Source organism: Bos taurus, chromosome 22 (genome assembly GCF_002263795.3).
Source record: "Bos taurus isolate L1 Dominette 01449 registration number 42190680 breed Hereford chromosome 22, ARS-UCD2.0, whole genome shotgun sequence".
NCBI classification, from domain to species: domain Eukaryota; kingdom Metazoa; phylum Chordata; class Mammalia; order Artiodactyla; family Bovidae; genus Bos; species Bos taurus.
This window is the reverse complement of record NC_037349.1, coordinates 26,157,725-26,180,648: the sequence shown is the minus strand read 5'-3', so window position 1 is coordinate 26,180,648 and position 22,924 is coordinate 26,157,725. Positions and strand designations below refer to the sequence as shown.

The 22,924-nt window shown below is 36.4% G+C and overlaps 1 protein-coding gene across 6 annotated transcripts in view; it reads left to right on the top strand.

Moving 5' to 3' along the window:
* CHL1 (cell adhesion molecule L1 like) overlaps nucleotides 1-22,924 on the top strand; it is a 225,124-nt gene that overhangs the window by 26,888 nt on the left and 175,312 nt on the right. For all 6 annotated transcript variants that reach the window (XM_024982443.2, XM_059879495.1, XM_010817612.4 and 3 more), the window contains exon 2: nucleotides 14,288-14,361. The gene's annotated coding sequence lies outside the window, so the exon portion shown is untranslated. The remainder of the gene's footprint in view (nucleotides 1-14,287; nucleotides 14,362-22,924) is intronic.

Genomic DNA, 22,924 nt, shown 5'->3' with positions numbered 1-22,924 from the left:
CCTCCAGATGATCTTCCCAACCCAGGAATTGAACCTGGGTCTCCGGCATTGCAGGCAGATTCTTTACCATGCGAATTTCAGTTTACCTGAGTATGTAATGGAGGCACGGGGAGAGCTTGAAGAATCACTTTGCCTCTATCTAAGTGGTGGATAAATGGAATTACAGTCAATCCTAAGAGTTGAATAAAGTCCCTAAAAGCCTTACCCCAATCATCAAAAGTTTTTTGAACCGTTTTTCTGATTAAACCGTGCAGACTTGTCTATTTATATGTTAAATATTCAGAAGAGTACCCTCACATGAATGTAAGCCTCATTACTTGTACTGTTATGTAAGTGTAAGTACATGTGTAACAGTGGCAATATCTTTAAAACGATTATACCTAAGTGGTTTCTTTATTTCTAGTTGTTTTTGAGGTAAAATAAACCAGATTATAATTTACATAAATTGAATGCCCCACGGGACTACATGTCTCCGTGTGGTATATCTTGTGGTAATACAATTTTGTAATAGCTCATTAGCCCCTGTGAGAGCCCACTGACATAGGATAGCAGTATATTACTATCAAATCTAAGAATATAAGTGACATCTTTTTCATGTAGATTTCTAAATCCTCTTATTACATTGATACCAGCTTAATAGCATATTTTAGACTGAAGATAGGCTGTCCTCTGGTTCCTGGTACTTGATTTAATGGTGGATTTGACCATATGTGTATCAGATATGGAAAGTAATGTCCGTTAAGTGGAGTAAAAATGTTCTTTTAGGGAGGGAAAAAACATGATTTAAATCATTAGGTTCTCATGGGATCTCATTAAAGTTCTCTTTCTTTAATACATTGTGCAGCCTAATAGTTATCAGGAATCCTGCAGAGTGCATTGCTGATAGGTTAGTTTACACAGGATTAATTGTGTAATTTTGCAGGCATCCAGCACAGTGAACATTGATTTTTGTATTAGCCCTGTGTGTTGTTTCTAAGGAGATTCTGCTTTCTGTTTTAGAATGGTGTTACATTTCATTGTTTATTAATTATAATTTCTGCCAACATGGTTTGTGTCTGATACAATTTATTAAAAGTCTGTCCTAATCTTTTTTTCTAATTGTTACTTCCTTCAGAAACTTCATTAATTTTGAGCACTGATGTGTAAAAATGACAGAAAAAAGCATAATTCCCAAAATGTTCACTGACCAGGTCCTTTCCCCTTGTGTCCATTGAAATCTTGCCCTAGAACACAGAAGCAATTCAGTGGCATCCGCTCCAGGTATACCCAGTGAGTAATCATGCAAGAAATAACCTGTAAATATTACATTTCTCAAACCAAAAGAAGATGAAGGTCCAAAGTGGAATTGGCTATTCTGAAATTGGTCCATTTTTTAGAATGTATAGGTCTCTAGAGCCTAGTATTTCCTAAAATATTTGTGAATATGGAAGGATTAGAGGAAAGGATGTTTTGCTTGAATTTTCCAGATAGTTAGCTCTCAGCTACTCCTTTCTTCACTCTTTTGGAATTATAAAATGACTCGAGATTTCTGTGGGATCCTTATAGCTGGGTTCAGATTATACCTTGTAATCTTGTATGTGGCTTTGAGAAAACAGAAAATAATGTTGATTGCTGTGATTTTAACCTTAATCTGTTTTGTCTTGAACTTGCCAGTTAGTTACCTGCCTGTGTCCCTCCTCAGTCCACCATCCTTGCTTTCCTTAGATAAAATCTCCTGTCTCCATTTCACCGAGGGCTCACTAAGGGAAGGAGTTGAACCCTTCTTAGTGTTTGCTGCTTCTGTTTTGTTTTGCTTTGAATGGATCCTCCCTCTGCCCCCTACCCCGAATTTCTGCAGTATTATACAGCCCTAATAAGGAGCTATACAAAGTAAGTACTTAAAATGTTTGCTGAGTGACCCACTGGCCCCTCTTGGAGGAGACCTCTTGAACACTATGTTTCCAGGGCTTCAAAAAGAAGCTTGTTTCTGAAGGATCAAAGGGTCTCTTGTATAATAAATTCAGAGCATTTGGTATATAATGAAGAGAATGAAACTTGTCTTTTAAGTTCCTGTATGATGCCTAGATTATGTGAAGAGACTAAGGAAGTGGTGCTTCTCTCGACTTTTGTGTTATCACGTTAAACAGAAATAGATAAAAGCAAACACTTAAAGCTGACAAAATCCCAAGTAGGAAGCTATGGTCCACAGCTTGTTCACTGGTTCATAACAAACCACCAGCTGATGATTTGGAAAAAAAAAAAAGAAAGAGTTTTCCTTTCACAGGAAAAGATTGAGTTTGTTTTGTGCTATTTTAAACTGTGTAACTTCACAAAGTAAAAACCACTTTAAAAAAACCTATAAACTAGGGTATGACATTGTCGAGAAAGGACTGGAATTGGAATCACAATATGGTGTTGTACACGACCTTTGTCACTTGCTGTGTGTGACATTAAAGAAGTAACTTAGCTCAATGGATTGTATTTTTCCTGATTTAGAAAGGAACCTAATAAAACTAACACACAAAATTACTTCTAGGATTAGATTAAAAAAATCATATAGTGCTATAAAATAATGTAAGATGTCATATTGTTAAGATAGGTAATTTGCAATAAAATTTGATTAAATAATTATGACATATTTTAGTTCCCTATTTTAAGGCTGAAAAATCCTTTTTATGTTGAACTTTATCTTGAATAGTTTGAATGACCCAGATCAGAGGGGTCATTGAGACTGTTGTGCATATGTGCTAAGTCGCTTTAGTTGTGTCCAACTCTTTGTGACCCCGTGGACTGTAGCCCACCAGGCTCCTCTGTCCATGGGACTCTCCAGGCAAGAATACTTGAGAGGGTTGCCATTTCCTCCTCCAGGGGATCTTCCCAACCTAGGGATCTCCTGCAATTCCTGCATTGCAGGCAGATTCTTTACATCTGAGCCACCAGGGGAGCCCTTGAGACTGTTGTCATTGTGTTCAGTATATTTAATGCATGAATATGTGTCTGTATTTCTAAAGAGTCAGCTTTCTCCAGATTTTCAAATATGTCTGTGATTCTAATGGTGTTAAAAATCTCTTAACTGCATAAAAATCACTAATTTTCATTTCACCTTAATGGTAGTCCTCCTGCTATAGGATTAGATATCTGAAAAGTGATTTTAATATATTAGTTTATATTTTCTCAGAGTTTTTTTCTAACTGAAATTGTGCTTATTATACTACCTCCTTTTTCTCAGATTCCCTGGGGGATAAAATCAATGCAGATTGGAGATCCAAATAACTTTCCCCAATATTTATAAAAAGTAAAAAAAAAAAAAAAAAAAAAACTTACCTTGGAGATTTCCCATAATTAAGGCAAATTTTTTCTTTCCTTCCTTCTTTCCTTCTCTTTTTTTAAAAAAACACCACCATCACTACCACGATTGCTGTGTTTTCTTCATTTTGCTTTAAATGTCTTATGTCATTGCAGATGCACACTTTCATAGAGAACTGAAACAGGCCTAACCCTAGGTGAACAAAGCTTGAAATTTTGCAAAATAGGTTTGCATTAAATTTTTTTTCTGAATGTTTATTTTTAATATCTTAAAAAGTTAATGTTAATTGAAATTTTCAACCAAAAGTGTATCTTTCGACTTTATTTCTTATTCTCTATCACCCCAAATGTATCTCACCCTCAATGTACTGGACTGATCCTCAACTATACTTTCACCTTACTTAACCCAATATAAATTTTGTTTTAATGAATATTTTTAAAAGAATCACTAATGACTTTCTATCTCTTCATGTCAGAAATCTCTTATATTTCTGATTGATTTGCTGATCAGTTTTTGGCAGGAGTGGAAGTCATGGCAATCATTGCTGGTTGACCAGAAAGTTATATTGAAAATTCACGTATTCATCTCTTTAACTCAGAGATTTTGACATCTCCTGTGTACTGAGCTCATTGTAAAGGGGCACCGGGGAATCAGGGTCTAGGTCTGCATACTGGTGTGGTTGTTACAAATTATTAATTTGGTCTTTTGGGTGACACAGTTATGTTTGTATATTATAATGCTTGTACACAGTTCCCTGGAGCCCTTCATACAGAATTATTTTGAGTTGGTCCCCATTACAAGCATTTTGAGAGTTGCCATTGAATTTGCATAGTTTTTCTGCATTACAGTTAACTAGGATTAGTATTTTATTATAGAAAATTAGTAGGTCGATAGTTCAAATACCATTTAAAGTCTATCAATAAATGATAGCATATTTTATTCTTTGAACATCTTATGACATCTCTTTGTAGCAGTTTTAGATTTTTTTTCAGATATTAGAATAATTTTTCCATGCTCTGCTACTTATTTATTTCATAGTTTTAGAAGTTAGGTCTTTGCTCTTTGACTTATTTTGCAGAACAAAGTTTCCATTTGCCAATCAGTGTATATAAAACAAGATCATCATGTTAGAGATTATCTCTGTTTTTTAATTGAAATATAACTTTATTTTCCTGCCTTATTGAGGTATAAATGACAAACAAAAATTGTTTATATTTAAAGTGTACAACTTATGGCTTGATATACATATATACTGTGAAATGATTACATTGTTTTAGTCTCATCTCTTTTTTATCTTTTCTCTGTCTTTGTCTTCAGCTTCCCCAGACTTCATATATCTTCCTGACTTTGCCCTGGTCCCTTAGACTACTTCTCAGCTGCCTCTTTTGCTTTCCCATACCCACCCTATGCCCTAAAACTGGAATGCAGTTCCTTTCTTTTCAGCTTGATAAATTGGGCCATTTACTTACCTAGTTCAAATAACTATGCAGCCTTTGCGAGAGAAGTATTTTCATTTCTTATCATGTTTATTTTGATACAAAAAATAATTTATGACTATTAAAAATACGTCTATTCAATTGGATCATCTTTAATCTCTCCTTGCCCCTGTCCCCCCCAACAAAAGCAATGCTCATATTGTGTTTTTTCCAATGTTATTCCCCAGGTAGCTATAGATACATATCAGTTTTTAGTAAAATCGAGCTCAAACTCTATAAAATTTTGTTGGTTTCACCAATGTTATGACATAAGAAGTTTCTCCAGCATTCAATATTCTTTGAAAATACATTTGAAAAATACACAAGCTAGATTTCCAGTTATTGAATATTGACCCAAACATATAAACATAAGAGGATGTTAGGTTATTCAATAAAGCAAAATGTTCTTAATGTTATGTTTAGCTAAACAGTTTATGGTTTTTAGATATTCACTAGTATATAAACATAGTTGTGTATGTATATATTTGTGTGTGTAGCTATATCACTATTTGAATATTGATATATATTTTAAAAGTAATTTTTATTTATTAATTTATTTTATTGTGCTCCATCTTCGTTGCTGTGTGCAGACTTTCTCAAGTTGTGGCAAGTGGGGGCTCTTCTTCATTGTGGTGCGTGGGCTTCTCATTGCAGTGGCTTCTCTTGTGGAGCACAGACTCTAAGGTGCGTGGTCTTCAGTAGTGGTAGCACATGGGCTCACTAGTTGTGGCTCGTTGGCCTTAGAGTATCGGCTCAAGAGCTGTGGTACATGGGCTTAGTTTCTCCACAACATGTGAAATCTTGCCAGATCAGAGATCAAACCCATGTGCCCTACATTGGCAGGTGAATTCTTATCCACTGTACCACCAGGGAAGTCCTTGAATATTGATATATTAATTAGGGAAAGGAATGCACTAAATGTTAATAGTATTTATGTTTGATAGGTGATATCTTTTTTATATGTATGTATATATGCATATACACACATGTATACATATATATGTATATGCATACACATACATATACACACGCACATACACATTAGTATTTTACCAAAAATCTCTACAGTGAACATTTATTACATTCATAATAAAGCAAAAAGCCCTACACAGTTATCCAGTTAAACCAACTGTCATTTCCTAAAAAGCCTTTCTAAAATTAAATTCCTGGATGAAAATGAGTTTTTCATGGATGGAGTAGTGAAACCACTTGAAAGCTCACTGGTTCACTGCGTTGGACTGAAATACATAGCATACTGAAAATATCTGGGAAAGGTGGACAGAGGATTGACTCTTCATCTTATTCCACAGGGGGTTAGAGAGTCTAGCATTGGGTGTTCTTTGAGTAAGCTGAGAAGGAAGTGGACAGTCTGAGATCCACAAGCCAGTGGTGTGAGAACAGTGAAGGCCAGTCTAGGCTTGAAAGCCAGGTGAGCAAATACTCTGACCAAAGCAGCAGGTGGAGTGTGGCTCATGCAGGAAATTGGGAATAGCATCCTGGGATCAGATTTGTTTGGACAAGTTCCTTTTTGGGGGGACATAGGGCTCCCATTCATGGGCGTGACTTAGCACAGTGCAGGACACAGGCAAGTACTAAATACTTGAATGAATAAACAAAGACCCGTTGTACAATGCTTTGGGACAGAAAGTCCTAATAATAGCTGTGTTAACTTCCTGTCCTACCTAAATGTGCCTGAAAGACTCTCAAGCAGTTTTAATTCATTTTTCAGTGTGTCTTTTAATGGTTTGTAATTCCTTTCTTTAATCATGATTTGAAATGTTTGTGTCACTAAGCTTGCAGCTCTAAACAACAAGAGTCTGTTTTAAAAGCATTCTGATGCTATAGTAATGTCTTTGGCAGTATTAAAGCCTATCAAAATTACAAAGCTACATTCTGGAGAAACGGTTCTGTAACCCTACGAAGTATGTAAATTTTTGTGCCTTAGTTCCTCTGGAACGAGGACCTTAAAAACAAAAAAAAAGTGTCTACCTCATAAAGTTGTAAGGATGAAATTAATTCATAAAATATAAAGTAGAACAGTGCCTGCTTTACAGCATGCCCCACATAAACATATCCTATTATCATCTCTAAATGGGCCTTACTCTTGCTATTCACTTGCCCATGGTCAACTGATTTGCTCAGGCTTTTGTCAAAGGAGCTTTGCTTCTCTGATATCTGAGGTTGAGCTTCCCTGGTGGCTCAGACCATAAAGAATCAGCCTGCAATGCAGGAGACCCAGGTTTGATCCCTGGGTCGGGAAGATCGCCTGGAGAAGGGAATGGCAACACACTTCATTATTCTTTCTTGGAGAATCCCATGGCCAGAGGAGCTTGGTGGGCAACAGTCCATGGGGTCGCACAGAGTTGGACACGACTGGGAGACTTACACTTTTTATGTGAGATTATTGTTACATGCATTTTGGAGCATATATAAAAGCAAAGTGCTCCTCAATCAATTGTTTTCAGAATTGCTACTGCCAATTTGTAATGGACATTTCCTACTTCCTGGGAAGACAATCTCCAGTTGCCTTAGAAAGTATAAAATCAGATCTAGATCCTCTTTGAGATCTAGAAGATGATCGATTTGATTTATTCTTAAAACGTTGACATTTTTGTTTATTGCTTTCAAAACCATTTCAAACATGTTTTCCATTAATATTTGCATGCATTTGACATATTGAGAAGACAGGGGAATGTGTCTGACCATCACACTCTAAGATGATAAACAGAAGAACCAGCAGGTCCAGAAGAGAGACTCTGACCTCTGGGAGGTGGGACTTTTAATTCATATTATTTAGAAAAGCTCCAGCTCTTCCTCTGGTGTCATATGGGGCTTGGGTTCAAGCTTTGTGCTGTAACTACAGAACGTAGTTAAATGTGGTTGTTTTGCCACGTTGGTGTTCATGGTTGGAAGAGCACAGAGGGAGTGATGAGGGATCTGTGCCTTATAGATGCACTCTGAGCCTCAGGTCATGTTCTTCCACCTCAGGATTCTGCTACAACAAACTGCCTATAGCTGCTTAGCTGGGAGTTTATCAGAAAATTTCACCTTTTTGAATTTTTCCTACTGTTTAATAATGTTGATTCTCCTCAGGTCGTCAACAGAAGAAATCACAGCCACGTTTGATTGTAGAGAAGACAGGAGTTAAGTAGTTTCCTCAAGGTGACACAGCCCTTAAGTGGCAGAGCTCATTCATTCAGACACTTATTTATTAATTACTTTCTGTGTGTTACCTACTAGCATTGAATCAAATGCCAAAGTACCTGAGTGTAATTGATATCATTGGTCAAATCCAGACCCTTCTAGACCAGCCACCCACAAGGGATTCTTGAGAGGGTTTATTGGTTCTCCATGATGTTCTCAAATACTGAGATATAAACCCTCCTTTCTGTGAATAAACTATGAGTGCACTTGCCCAAAATATGTCTTGACCTTTTTGGAAACTATTTCTTTAACATACATGACCTGTTGTAGTAGTAGAATTCTACTGTGTATGAATTGCTTCCCAACTCATTTCTGAGGGGTTGTCCCTCTTGTAAGTTTTAACAATCCAAGATTGTAGAAAAGATATTATGTTGACTTTCCTGTATTCTCAAGGTTTTATGTATTTTGATCTATATGTTCTGTGTATTCATCTTTACCTGCAAAAGCTTTTTAGTTTTCCTCTTTATGAGTCTCATGATCTCAGCCTCTTCAACATTTTAATTGTCCTTCTGTGTACCTCCTTCAGCTCCATTACTTGTAATTATTGACTTTTGAGGCAAAAAGAGTCTCACAATCACTGTTGACACTGTCATGTTGTAGATGAAGATACTGAGCCCCAAAATGGTTAAGAAACTTTCTATTTATAGGCAATGCTAGTAACAGAGGCTAGGAATAATATTTATTAGGTAGCCCTGGAATATTCTTTGCTGATTTCATCATATTATGCTATTAACCTCTTTAAGAATGTATATCTCAAAATGCGGCAGAACATAGATAAATAATTACTATGGAGTCTTTTTATCAAACTCATGGCGCTTGATGTGAATGATGTGGTAGGAAAAGTAGGCTAGTGGAGAAAGTAGGCCTTGGAGAAAGACTGGTTGCACATCTTGACTCTGCCACTCATTCTCATTGTGTGTTTGTACAGACTAACCTATATGAATTTGTTTCATCATCTATAAAATTATGGTCAATGGTACCTAACTTAGAGGGCACTCTGTTATGTGGGATAATACATAAACTGCTTATCACAATATCCAGCACCAAAGTATGTTGTCAACTGATGTTAGAAAAAATTCACATATGATCCTCAGTAGGAGGTCAATAATTGTTTTTAGTTAACAAATACTAAAGCTAGTGGTCAAGAATAGAAACTCTTCTTTTCGAGTATTCTTTCAGAAGTGTTTGTAGGAAGAAATCCAACATTTCTATATTGCTTGTTTAAGGTTTTGCTTGTAAAGAACTTCCAAAAGCAAACATTTACTGTTTGTTTTTATTTTCATTTTATTATGCATATTGAAGAATTTCCATTGGGTGTTTATTCTTATTGTACCACCAACTACTGTCTATTTCCTAGAGAATATTATATCACTTCCTTTTAAAAAGATACAGTTAAACAAAATTGAACCAAGCATCTTGGGACAGATTTTTGAGGGCATAGAACTCCATGATTTGAATCAAGAGCTCATTTATTCAAGTAAATGTCAGTTGATAACAGAAAGACGTATTTTCAATCCCAGTGTCTTAAGAATATGGACCCAAATATTGACTAAAAGCTGAAGTGCTCTTAGTCTATTTTTTAAGTCACTAGAAATTCTCCAGTGGTTAAAGATTGAAATCAGGCACATTTTAAAAGGAAAGGGAACATCAATGACAGTTCCAAATGCATATACTGCCCCCCCCACATACATGCATACATAGAATATGTGTTTTCATTCAGTGTATATTTAATAAGCAAACAGTTTTTGATAATTTGACAGCCACTGCACTTGAGTATTAGGGAAGCAAAAATTAATAAAACAGGTGTTTTTCTTGGCCTTAAGGAATTCACGAACTTGTGAAAACACACACACACACACGTTGTACAGAAATCCTCTTCTGTCTCATGAGAATAATGTATGTACCTGCCCACACAGGTGGCTTATACAATAGTTGTCAAGGTTCCTCTGCTGCCTTTTAAGATAACATGTGGTTTCCACCTGTTGACTGAGTTTGAGTTGGGGACACTGATCAGGTGTCCTTCCCGATTCCTTTGCCTCTGTCCTGGTGATGATGGAGATCTAAGCTGCCCCTATGGTCACTGAACATTTTCCAGGTCCCATCCCTGAGCTCGGTGTTTTGTCCATGTCAGTCCTATCCCTCAACACTGTACTGCAAGGTAGATACCTTTATCCCTTATTTATCAACAGGACAATTGGAGTTCTGAAAGTTTCCGTGACTAGCCTAAGATCACAGTAAGTGCACGTTCACCTTTTTTTTTTTTCATGGTCACTTTACTTTTAGCTCCTCGGGCCCTTTTTCCTTATGCTCCTGTGTCCCTTTTGTCAGATACACTGGTTAATGTGCTCCCTGTTCTATCAGAGTGACATTCATACCTAGGACTGTCGGGTTAAAGAACTGAAGTAACACTAATTTTTGATACATGTAACTTTTATACATTCAATCACTAATTCTTCCAAAATTTATTTTTTAAGCTTCATTACATTGCCAATCAGTGGTACTGGGATTACAGCAACAATCAAGATTTGCCATTTTGGAACTCAAGATTCACTGTATTAAATATAGAGTAGAAGCTATCAGAAATATTTAGGATGATATTTGGCAAAACTAATACAATTATGTAAAGTTTAAAAATAAAATAAAATTAAAAAAAAAAAAGAAATATTTAGGATAGCCATTGATCTCGTTCATTTTATCTAAAACGCAGCTTGAAATTTACATATGATTTGTTGTAAATTCAGTGGGTATGGAGAAGTCACCTTAAAAATAACCTAGGATGGTGTCATGTAGAAGCATTGCATATTATTAAGTAATTTTTTTCCTCCAGCATTAGAAGAAATCACTATTTCTTTTGCTGCGTAACTATGAAGTCATAGGTTTGCTTGTAAAGGCCATATTGTGTGAAAAATACTATTTTCATAATCTAAATAACCTCAGGGCAGCAAAGTGTTCATATCAGGAAGGCATGTAAAGCTGAGTTCAGCTGATTCAGAGCTCCTGTTTTACACTTGTCATGGGTTTGCTCTTCGCCAGGTGGACCCTGGTCCATTTTTTTAAGTGCCTCTTACTTTGAGAAAGTTCTGTTTCTGCCTCCGGTGTGCTTTGTTATTTTTTCCACAAGTGAGTAGAGTTTAACTAGTTTGATTTGCCTACACTATAGCTTCTTTGTCATCCTTTTTTTTTTTTTTTGAGTAAAAGCAAACCACCAAGAAGGGCTTGAATGCCTGTATTGCTTTAATATGCTTCTAAATTCTTCAGATTCCCTTTCAGTCTTCCTCATTCCTCCCATGACATTTGGTTGGTGTGGTTATTCATATCTCATAAGTAGAAAAACAGGGATTTTGAAAAATAATCAACTTACCTCTAAGTGTGGAAAAGAAGATACAAGTATCTGTATCACTGGTGATAGGAGGAATGGTAAAGGCTTTAAACAAATTCAAAAGATTATATATCCTGCTAAATATAATAAAAGTAGGATGAGAAAGATACTTTAGACTGCATAGTGTAGTATGTGTGTGTATGTGCATGCATGCATAGTCAGTCACTCAGTCGTGTCCAGCTCTTTGTGACTCCAGGGACCGTAGCCCACCTGGTTCCTCTTTCCCTGGCATTTCCCAGGCAAGAATACTGGAATGGATTGCCATTTTCCTTTGCCAGGGGATCTTCCTGACCCAGGGATTGAACCCGTGTCTCCTGTATCTCCTATATCTGCCAATATATGGCAGGCTGGTTCTTACCACTGAACCACCTGGGAAGCCCATGTATGTGCATACCCTTATAAAATAATATTTAAGCCTATACCTCCCACCTATGTATATCTCAGATTTGTGCAGATTCATGGTGTGCTAATGTTTACCATAAGGAAACAAAAAATCAGACAAATTTAAAAGAATTAGATACAATGAGATAAAAATAGCATATATGCTCATATTTTATTATCAGCATATATGCCTTAATATATGTATTTAATATGAGTTATATGTATATAATATGCATATATATGTTCTAATATTGTTGCATTCTGAAGAATTGTCCTCATATGCCTTTTTGGAGATCATATACCCACAACATGAAGGAATGAAAGGAGACCTAATAACACAGAAATAACCCTTTATATACACCAGTACCAAACAGACACACACACACACTCACACACAGTGATTGGATTAGCAGCACAGAACTTAAATCCATGATTAATGTGAGTGCCTTCTCAACCAAAGTTGAATGAAGCAGATGAGAGCTCAGCAGGCATATGCTGCTGCTGTGAGCATACAAATCAGTTTGATCAGTAGCTACAGTCTTCATGCCTAATGCCAAGACACTCTTTTGAAATTGCTAAGTGAAAGTGTGGATAACTTCAGCATGGTCACTGATCCCTATTGTCTTGGGTGTGACTCATGGAGGTAAAAAGGTGAGTCCCATTGGGAAGAGCTACTTACAGGAGCTGTATGAGATGGGTGGATTTTGAAGAGATGTCTTAAACAGACTTAATGTGGGAATCTGGCTGTAGAATATATCCAATTTATCACTGGCATGTATGGAGGATATCATTTAACTTTAGTCTCAGTAAATGAGGTACCTGCTGCTGCTGCTGCTAAGTCACTTCAGTCGTGTCCGACTCTGTGCGACCCCAGAGACCGCAGCCCACCAGGCTCCCCCATCCCTGGGATTCTCCAGGCAAGAACACTAGAGTGGGTTGCCATTTCCTTCTCCAATGCATGAAAGTGAAAAGTGAAAGTGAAGCCGCTCAGTCGTGTCTGAGTCTTAGCAACCCCATGGACTGCAGCCTACCGGGCTCCTCCGTCCATGGGATTTTCCAGGCAAGAGTACTGGAGTGGCGTGCCAAATGAGGTAGGGCAATCAGCAAATCTCATTTGGAATCCACACGTGAAAACATTTCATTTTTTCTTTTCCCGACTAGGTGACTATGGAAACACAGAGCACGCTGGATACAACAAATGATGGCCTGTTTTTATATTCCTGTATTTAGGGGAAAAGTTTCTATTAGCCTGCAGACCTCTATAAATACAGTTATACTCAAGCTATGTGTACCATGAACCCACCGGTTAGGGGCCATGTTCAATGTTGTTTTGGGCTTTGTGAGCCATTCATAAATAGTTCTTTTTGTTATAATGAAAATTATAACAGTAACAGTGTAAGAAGTCAGCTGAAAGGAACTAAAATGAGGCCACTAAACAAAAGTATACAGGGCACAGTCTGTGCAGTGTGTCACTTGGTCAGTTGGAAAGCAGTGAGGACTATTCTCATTCTTGCCAGGCTGGAATTTTTCTTTTCAGTGTATTGGTGTCAGTTTTTCTCCGGAGGCATTGCAATCTGCTTATAGCATTTTGGCAACAGCTTTTGGAATAAGGCCAAAAAGATCGTCAAATAATGCACAGAAACGAAGTGTATTGCTTGGATATCTTAGCCATCTTTCTTCTAAGGGCAAAACATATTGTAATTTTATAAAGTCTTTAATTAGTAGTTTCCACTGGAATGAGTTAAAATTACTAAATGGAATTTAGCTCTTTAGAATGATGCTCATTAAGTTAAGACAACTGGTATGACAAAAATCTTTGACTCATTTTGACTGTCCTTATGTTCAGCGGAAAAATCTTATTTTTTCAAAGATGTACTCTTGGGAAGGCATTTGGAAAAGGCTTATAAATAATCTTTTAGAGGTTAGGAGCCAATCCACAAATCATTCAGTAGTTAACAATAAAAAGAGCATGTGTACTGGTTGAAACAGCTCCTTCATTTCACATGTTGGTTTTTTAAAAGATGGGAGACTTGCTGGGAACACACCTGGGTGAGAGATGGCCTCTTGAACGGAAGGTTTATGTTAACTCTAATTCATAGAGTTCTGATCTCAGAGAGTGCTTCCTGATAGAGCTCTCATCATTTCAGTCTGTACAGTTTTGTACTGATAGATGGGTCACAGCCTCAGACAAAAGCAAGTGGCTATTGGGAAAAACAGTCCATGGAGGACTGCCAAGAAGAAATTCGCGCAAATTGTGGTCTGTTGCAAAATACGTGAGTTTGCGAAAGAAGACACCATCAATAATTCTATCAATAAGAAGAGTAATTTTGTGGCTGTTTTTTCCATCTCTGTTTCATTTATTCATAGATAGAAATCTGGAGGCTGTATTTTATCCTCATCAACAGAGCAATGCTGTTGTTTTGGTATCTGGGAATTTTTTCAAGGGTTAGTGAGGAAGAAAAAATAAATCACCTTAAACATGGAAAAGGTAAAAAATTACTTAAAAATAGTTTCTTAGATGGGGATTATCTCTAAAATTACAATTTTCTACTCTATCTCTAGGTGGTGTAAACTACAATGACCCTGTGTTAATACCACAGACATCATAGTGGAACTGAAGGGAACTTAATTTACTGGTAAGAATATTGTCTTTAATCAGGTGCCTTATGCACTTTCAAAGCATCGGTCACACAGAGCTTACCCCTTCAGGATCTGAAGGGCTTTCAGCTTTAGTAACTGTCCCTTGGATTTGGATCAATGTGGAAGCTGACCTGAGTCCTCCTTTGGAGCTTGTTCAAACTCTTTGTGCAATACCAGGCTGAATTGTAACAAATTTCAAAGGGTTTGGAAGAGTAAGAAAAAGTCTTCTTTTAAGCGCCAGATACACATAGATCTGGTTATGGGGAAGTTACTTAACTCTTTTAAACTTCTATTTCCTGGTTCATAAAATTAGAATAATAGTTGTAATTTCCTGTAGGTGTGGGTTAAATCAGATTATTTTGGTAATGCATATTAGCACTGTGTTGAGTCCATATATTATTCAGTTAATTTTAACCCTTACTATCATTATAAGTTTTTAAAGACAAAATGATTTGAGAAAAAAATAGCATTTTTATTGAAGTATGGTTTATAGTTGATATATAGTATTATATAAATATAGTGATTATATAATATAAATAATATATAATAATATATTATTGTAATTATAGTGATTCCCACTTCTTAAAGGTTATACAGGTTATACTACATTTCTAGTTATTATGAAGTACTTACTATATTCCCCGTGTTTTATAATATATCCTTTTAGCTTACTTTATACCTAACAATTTGTTCATCTTAATCCTGTGTTCCTTTATTGCCTCTGCCCCTGTTTTCTCCCCACTGGTAACCACTAGTTTGTTCTCTGTATCTGTGAGTCTGCTCCTTTTTTATTGTTGTTGTATTCACTAGTTTGTTGTATGAGGAAAAAAAAGTATTTTTTTTCAATAAAGAATAATACTCTTTTTACTTTTTCAAGAGCACATTTTGTAACCAAGAAAATATGCACTCCTGTAGAATTATTTTTGGGTGCATGCGAAATCTTTCTACATACTGGTTATATATGGGGACCTTAGTAACTATAAGGAAGACAGTGTGGAAAGAGAGGGACTCCTTGAGTTTTTGAGTCATTGCTCCTTACCTACTTCCTGGTAACCAGGAGGGGCCTTCTAAATGAATGTAGGGCTATTCCAAGAAGAGGTCTATGAGGAAACTGTGTGTGTGTTTTGAATAGCCTGTGCCGTCTGTCTCATTCAGGTGAGTGATTTTACCCCTCTACTGTAGTAGATCATTGGAACTCTGTGCAGTCTTTCTAACTCCAGTGAATCTACTAGTCTATTAGAAGATTAAAAAGCATTTGAGATATATTCCTAGAGAAAACTCTTCTTTAAATCTGATGAATAATTAAATCCTTTGATGATGAATGGTTATTAGGAGTACATTTATTATGTTAAAACACTTTTATGATTTTATCCTAATGAATTTCTAGATCCTAAGAAACCTAGGTAAATCTTTTCAGAAATTAAAGGAGGAAATACAATGTCTCTTGTATTAAAAAAAAAACAAGATGTTAGCATGCTGCCATGAGGAACCTTAGCTGTGGTTGTGTCATGATAATATATTAATAATTGCGTCTTTTGACATCATGGAAAAAGATGGCAACTTACAAAACAACTGCTCACTCATGAGATACATTCTTAACTTCATTTTATTGTTATGTTTGTTTTCTTGTGTTCCTCTTGATGATCAATCAAATCATTATTTAATTCTACAAAATAAGTTCCCTTGCCGTCCATCCGTTTAAGTGCTTGAGAAATTTAACTATGCAGCTTCCAGGAAGTGCTTAGGGAATCATAGTCCCTAAGTATACACACACAGACACAAGCATATGCAAACACACTTTAGTGTTAATTTTCTTTTGAGAATCTTTGATTTAGAGAGCCCCTCACAATCTCCCAAGAATTAAAAATATGGGGTGAAATAATCCCCAAGACACTGATAGACTATAATATATGAATACTAATTTTGCCATTATATTATTCAACACTAAAATGTGTCTGAACTTGTTCACAGCACAGTCTACACGTTTTAAGTGTATAAAAAAAAATTGAGCTTGAGTTTGTGCATAGCCCATTAACATAGTTTTATTTATATGTCTCAATCATTGCCAATCCTATGTATAATTTATCCAGAGATGATGCTATCTTTATGTCTTAACAGAAGGATTAAGTAGTTGAATGATAGAGTCTGTATTTTTGTGGAAGGTCACAGTAAAATATGTACTCTGATAACATGATGTGTCACACTGGGTCATGTGCTGAGACTGGTTGCTGGTGCTTATCTCTACACACGGCTCCTCCTACTGATTTATGGATTTGAGTGAATTTTTCTTTTTTTTTTAATCAGACTCTAGGCTGCATGTCCTGAGAAGAGGTAAGACAGAGTAGTATATTCCTTTGCGTCTTGGTATCATGCTGTTACTATCTAAGAGAAGATTATAGCCAACCTCCCTTGCTGGTCTGTGAGGCTGTCATGAAGGTATAGATTATGTTCCAGTGAAATTCATGTCTACTCTCAGCATTTCACATGCTCAGTTATGTCAGGGCTTGACTCCCGTACTCTGGGGAGGACAAGTTATATCTGTCCTTTCTGAAATATTCTCCGTGCAGTGTGATGCATATACTCCATGTGGTGGTTAATTTTAAATGTAAGTGTGACCAGGCTAAGGTATTCCCAGATAGCCCATGAAACATTATTTCTAGGTTTGTCTGTGAGGGTATTTCCAGAGATTAGCATTTATGTTAGTGGACTGAATAAAGAAGACTGCCCTTACCAACTTGAGTGGGTATCGTCCAGTTCACTGAGGGCGAGAATAAAACAAAGACAGAGGAGAGTGGACTTGTTCTCTGTTCGAGCTGAGATACCCATCTTCTGCCCTTGGGCATCAGCATTCTTGGTTCTTGGGCCTTTGAAAAGAAAAATAGTGAAGTCGCTCAGTTGTGTCCGATTCTTTGCGACCCCATGGACTGTAGTCCATCAGGCTCCTCCATCCATGGAATTTTCCAGGCAAGAATACTGGAATTCTTGGAATCCCCATCTCCTTCTCCAGGGGATCTTCCTGACCCAGGGATCGAACCTGGGTCTCCTACATTGCAGGCAGATGCTTTACCTTCTGAGCCACCAGGGAAGCAGGGGCCTTTGAAATCATACTGAATTATTCCACCAGCATTGCTGGTTCTTCAGTTTGCAGAGAACAGGTCATGGGATTTCTCATCCTCCTTAATCTTGTGAGATAATTCCAATAGTACCTCTCTCTTTATTCCTGTATATATGCTACTGGTTCTGTTTCTCTGGAGATCTCTGGTGAATACACTGCACAGATGCAACTTGTTTGGCTGATCCTGCATCTGTCTTATTCTAAGTCTGCTTTAGGCCTTACACTCAGTTTCAATAAGTTGTGTACATATTTGTCTCCGTAATAGGTCTTTGAGGGCAGAGTACAGTTCAGATACATATTTGCTTTGTTACCACTGAGCATAGAACGTAGCACACACTAGATGCTTTATAAAGATGGAGCATGGGGAAAAGGAAAGGAAGAACAGCAGGAGGAAGAGAGTCTCCTGATAGTTCACTCCTTGGACACCTTCTGAGCTAAATTTAAATTCTCGGATTGCTTTTCTGCATCCTCTAATGTAGGCAATCATGCTGGTAGTTTCTAGTCTCACCAAAACTTGATTTCTGATGAATTCTCATGTCCCCTTAACTCTCCTTTCTCTAACATCCCCAACTGGCTAAGAGACGCAGGGCTTGTTGGCATTGCCTGTGTCTAATTCACTTCAGGACCATTCTGAAATAAAATTGTGAAGAATTGTTGAATGAGTCTTACCCAAAATGAAGGTCTCTCCTCAAAAGATTTGAAGTTGAAACTGAGTAAAATTGATATCCTGAGAAAGAAGTTCCTCTATTTTGAATAAAGGGCTAATTTTTCAGTATCTTTTAAAATGGAGGCATTCTGAGATGGTAAGATTCCATTGGATGCTAAAATATTTTGCATGAGGAATGAGCATTGCATATTTTAAAAGGATGATACTAAGAAGTATCCTTTTTCTTTTTTCCTTCCCATGATATAAGAACACCAAAACTAGCTCCATGCTCTTGTCCCAGAATTAATCATTCCTATCCGTATTTGATGTTTACGCCTTTTCAATATTTATGGGCTGTTTTGTTCCTTATTGTTGTTTAGGTACTCTTGAGACATTCAGAAGCCCCGCATTTCTTCCTTAGCCAAGCACTCCATTCCCTTCATCATTCTTGTGGCTGTTCTTTGGATCATCTCCAGTTTGCATACATAATTTTGGTATCGAGGTGCCAAAAATATGTTTGTTTCAATGGGAGTCTTACTGAAGTTGCTTTTACTCAAATCACACACACACACATAAATGTGATCTCTAAAGCATGAAAGCTCATTGAGGGCTCCAAAGGGAAACTGAGATATACAAATATGTTGTTAAAATGCTACAGGTAGATTCTAAGTCACTAGAGAAATGGCATCTCAAAATAAAAAATTGTAGAATGAGCATCATGTGAAGAATTTTCTTTTAAGGCCAAGATTTGTGATCATTTTGCAGGTTTTGTTGTTACTGCCAGTCCACTGGCTTGTAAGATTTTAACAGGGTTGGGTTTAGTTTTCTTAGCCATTTTCTAATCATTTACTTATTTTTTCTGTCTTTGCACTTTCAGAAGACAGAGTCTCTTTTCAGTGGGGAAAAAAGTTTCTATTGCTTTTCAGAGAAAAGACCAAAGCAAAATGTCCATAAAAATATTAAAGACAAAGAGACACTGAAACCCACCAAAACATGGGTAATCTTTTAAGTTAATAAATAGACATTGTGAATCTTCTGTTGTCATTTAAAAAGACTTTTAGCACAACATACTGCATGAATAAAATGTCCGTGGACATAAGTAGAACAAGCAAACAAATGATTCAGAGTAAAAGCCAATGAATAGAGAAAATTGTGTTCTCAACGAAATGCCATTTTTGCCCTAAGGCGATCCATGTTGGGGAAAAATACCATGTATAACATTGACACAAATCATAGGCATCCCCCTTAAATAGCAGATTATATTGAACTGCAGATGTGTGAAAATATTTCAGGCCTTGGAGAGGAAGCAAACCAATGAAATACATCATTGCTATCACTATCTGAACTGGGGAGGGCTATGGAGCAGGCTCTTCTGAGAGCCTGGTGATGAAGCAGGGAATTAGGAAGTAAATCAAAGCCTCTTATCACAGGCTAATATAGCCCGTCATAAATGATCCTGCTGTGGAAGGAAGCCTTATGCACAGAGATCAAAGATTGGAGCCTGCATAGAAACCACAACATTCCCTGCCCAAAAAACAGCAAGAAAAGGAGTGAAAAGGAGAAATGCATTGAAGCTCTCTAAGAACCCTGTACAGTATAATCTCCTTTTCTTAAGGGCAGCATTCACTGTTAGAAAAGTGAAAATGAATATTTTTAATAGTATGATTGAGGTCTGCTTTTGAGATAGTAGCTGGTGCTGTTGTCTTGAGTAACTTTCTTGCAGACAGACTCTAGGAAGTGCTTTCTTATATTTGTGATCCTTCCATGCCTATTTTAGTGTTTTCTTCACAACTACAAACAGCAGGTAGGTTATATTTTATATTTGAGTGACTATTGTGTACTGACCTTGGGTTTGGTCAAAGATATCAGTCCATGCTAATTGTTAATTTCTTGTTAACCAGTCAATCAACCCGTATGTGATTTTGGAATTTCATTCCACATTGTGAATATAGGAAGTTCCTTAACTGTATACGATATCTCTATACATCATACTCTCCTGTCATCATATTTTACATATTTTATAATACTTTAAACTTGTGCATGTGTAAGATGACTGTAAAAGAAAATGAATCTTATAAATCAGTTTACATTTGTCTAATATAGTATTCTTCATTCATTTGTAGGGAGCAAACATTTTTAAAAAAATTCATTCATTCAACAGTTATTTTTGTTTAGCTATTAGGAGAACTTGGCTGAAGATACACCAGAAAACAAACAGGCAGTTTTTACCCTCATAAATCTTATCTCTATTATGGTAGACACATATTCATTTGATTGTCATGCAAACAACTATGAAATTGCCCCTCTGATAAATGCTAGTTAGAAGAGTTAAATGAGGATTTGACTTATGGGAGGTCAGAGAAAGCCTCTCTGAGAAACTGAGGCCTAATCAGAGATAGGAAATAAACTGGGCAAGAGGGAAATAAGAAGGATCCATTTGATTAGAGAATTTTATCACGATGGATTTATTTTTCTTGGAAGGGGAGTGGTGGTGGAAAATGAGTCCAGGTACAAGGCAGATAACCAACCCCCTCCAGTATTTCTGCCTGTAGAATTCCATGGAGGAGGAGGCTGGTGGGCTGCAGTCCATGGGGTTGCAGAGAGTTGAACATGACTGAAGCGACTTTACACATGCACAGGCGGAGAATGGTGCAGTAGATAGTAAACTGATGAAGAGCGTATGTTTGGCTAATTAGCCAACCTCTCAGAACCTCAGGCCTCTGATCATCATCTTTACGTTATGAAACTGTCTCAGTGAGCGCTTGCTGTCATCATCATCATCACCACCATCTTCATCTTGGGTTCTAGCATTGATTTGTAGTTTGATTTTAGGCATATTATTTCATTACTTTGCGTTTCAACTTCATACTTCTATAAAATGGGAGTGTTGGGTTAAGATTACAAGCTTCCTCCTTGCTCCAACTTTCCATGACTTTTTGAGCAAATCTAAAGCTGGAAATTTCATGCCAGATATGGGAAGTTTGTATGCTGACAGGTTGGGGAAAGTGTTGTTTTGGGGAAGTAAATTTTGAAAAGAAGCACAGTTTCACCTTTTAGCAACTTATATTTCTATAAGTCACATTTTAGGAGTTTCTATTATCTTAGATTAAATTTTATAGCACAGATTTCTTCTGCTAAAAAGCCTTTAAAGTATTTTGGTGGGACATTTAATTTCCCATTACGGTTGGTTTCTCAAATCATTCCCTTTGTAATTGTCACATTTTTACAGTCCTGTTTAAAATGAATTTAGTTCTCCAACTAAAAATATCAAGCTGAGTTGGAAATGGAAATTCTAGGACTGTAAAATAAAATGATAAAAAAATGAGGCTTCAGGCCAAAATTTTCAACCACCGTAACATCTAGAAATACCTCCAGAATACTGTTTTCGTATTTCTTATAAAATGCATAGGAATAAGTATAAGATTCTTTTGGTCTAAGCAAAATTCTACAACATTTCTAAATCTAGAGGATGACTTATTTTATATCTTTGTATTTAAGTATTAATACAGAAATATTTGGTTTGATTGGAGCATCTTCTTCACTCTGTTTATGTTTCACTTAAATTACTTTTCTTTTAGCTTTAAAAAGTTTACTTTCAACTTTATTATATCAAACATTTAACCTTTTTTCTAGTGCTACAGGTATAAGAAAACGCATATGTTTTTTCCTACTTGGTATTTTAACAACTCACTCAGATGTTTTGTGTGATAAATACGCTAAGTGCTTATGTATATTTCCTCTTAACCTTTAGGGGATACATATTAAACATAGTAAATAGGCCAGGGACTATTGTCCCTAAATTCTGGGTTAAAAAACTGGGATGTTGACTCATTCAAAGTCAAATGCAGGAACTTTCCTGGCAGTCCAGTAGTTAAGAATTCGCCTTCCAATACAGGGGGTGTGAGTTCCATTCCTGGTCAAAGAGCTAAGATCCCACATGCCTCAGAGTCAAAAAAACAAAAACAAAACAGAAAACAGAAGCAGTGTTGTAACAAATTAAATAAAGACTTTAAAATGGTCCACATCAAAAAAATCTTAAAAAAAAGTCAAATGCATATTTACTGAATAAGAATTAGATTTTATATCTCCTAGCTTCTAGACTAGTGTACATTTTACAGTTCCTCCCTGATTTTCCAATGTAATAAAGACTCCTCCCAACTTAATAGAAGCATGCAAACCCCAACATGAATTAGATATGGTTAAATTGGCCAATCATTGTCTGATTGGCCTCAATGATTATAGCATTAAATGATATTTCATGTTGATTTCTTCTGCTATTTTTTTCTTGTGCTATTTCCCGTTTTATTGGCCTTGGTATGGTTATGCTTTTCATTTGTGAATGTCCAATTATCACGCCTTCATGTTGGATGGAAGACTGATCAGCATGGATTAATTAAGGTAGTGAAATAATTACATTTATTATGATATAACTATATAGTAACCAACATTAGCACGGCCTAATTATCTAGTGGTTATGAGCATGTGCTTAGATTTGATTGAAGTGAGTTTGAATTTGACCTTCAGTACTTACTAATAATGCTTGCTTTTGTAAGTTAACTTAATCTCTTTGAGCCTTAGTTTTTTTTATTTAGTAAAGGGAGATAATAGTACTTACAGAATTTATTTTTTATTAGATACAATTATATAAATGCATTGTATTTTATACATGGCAAAGCCTTGATAATTATTAACAACATTACTTTTATTGCTTTGACTATAAGACTGTGTACATATTGAATTATGACCCAGTCATCCTCCCTTAGCACCATGGTCTTATACGATGGGATCAGATCAGATC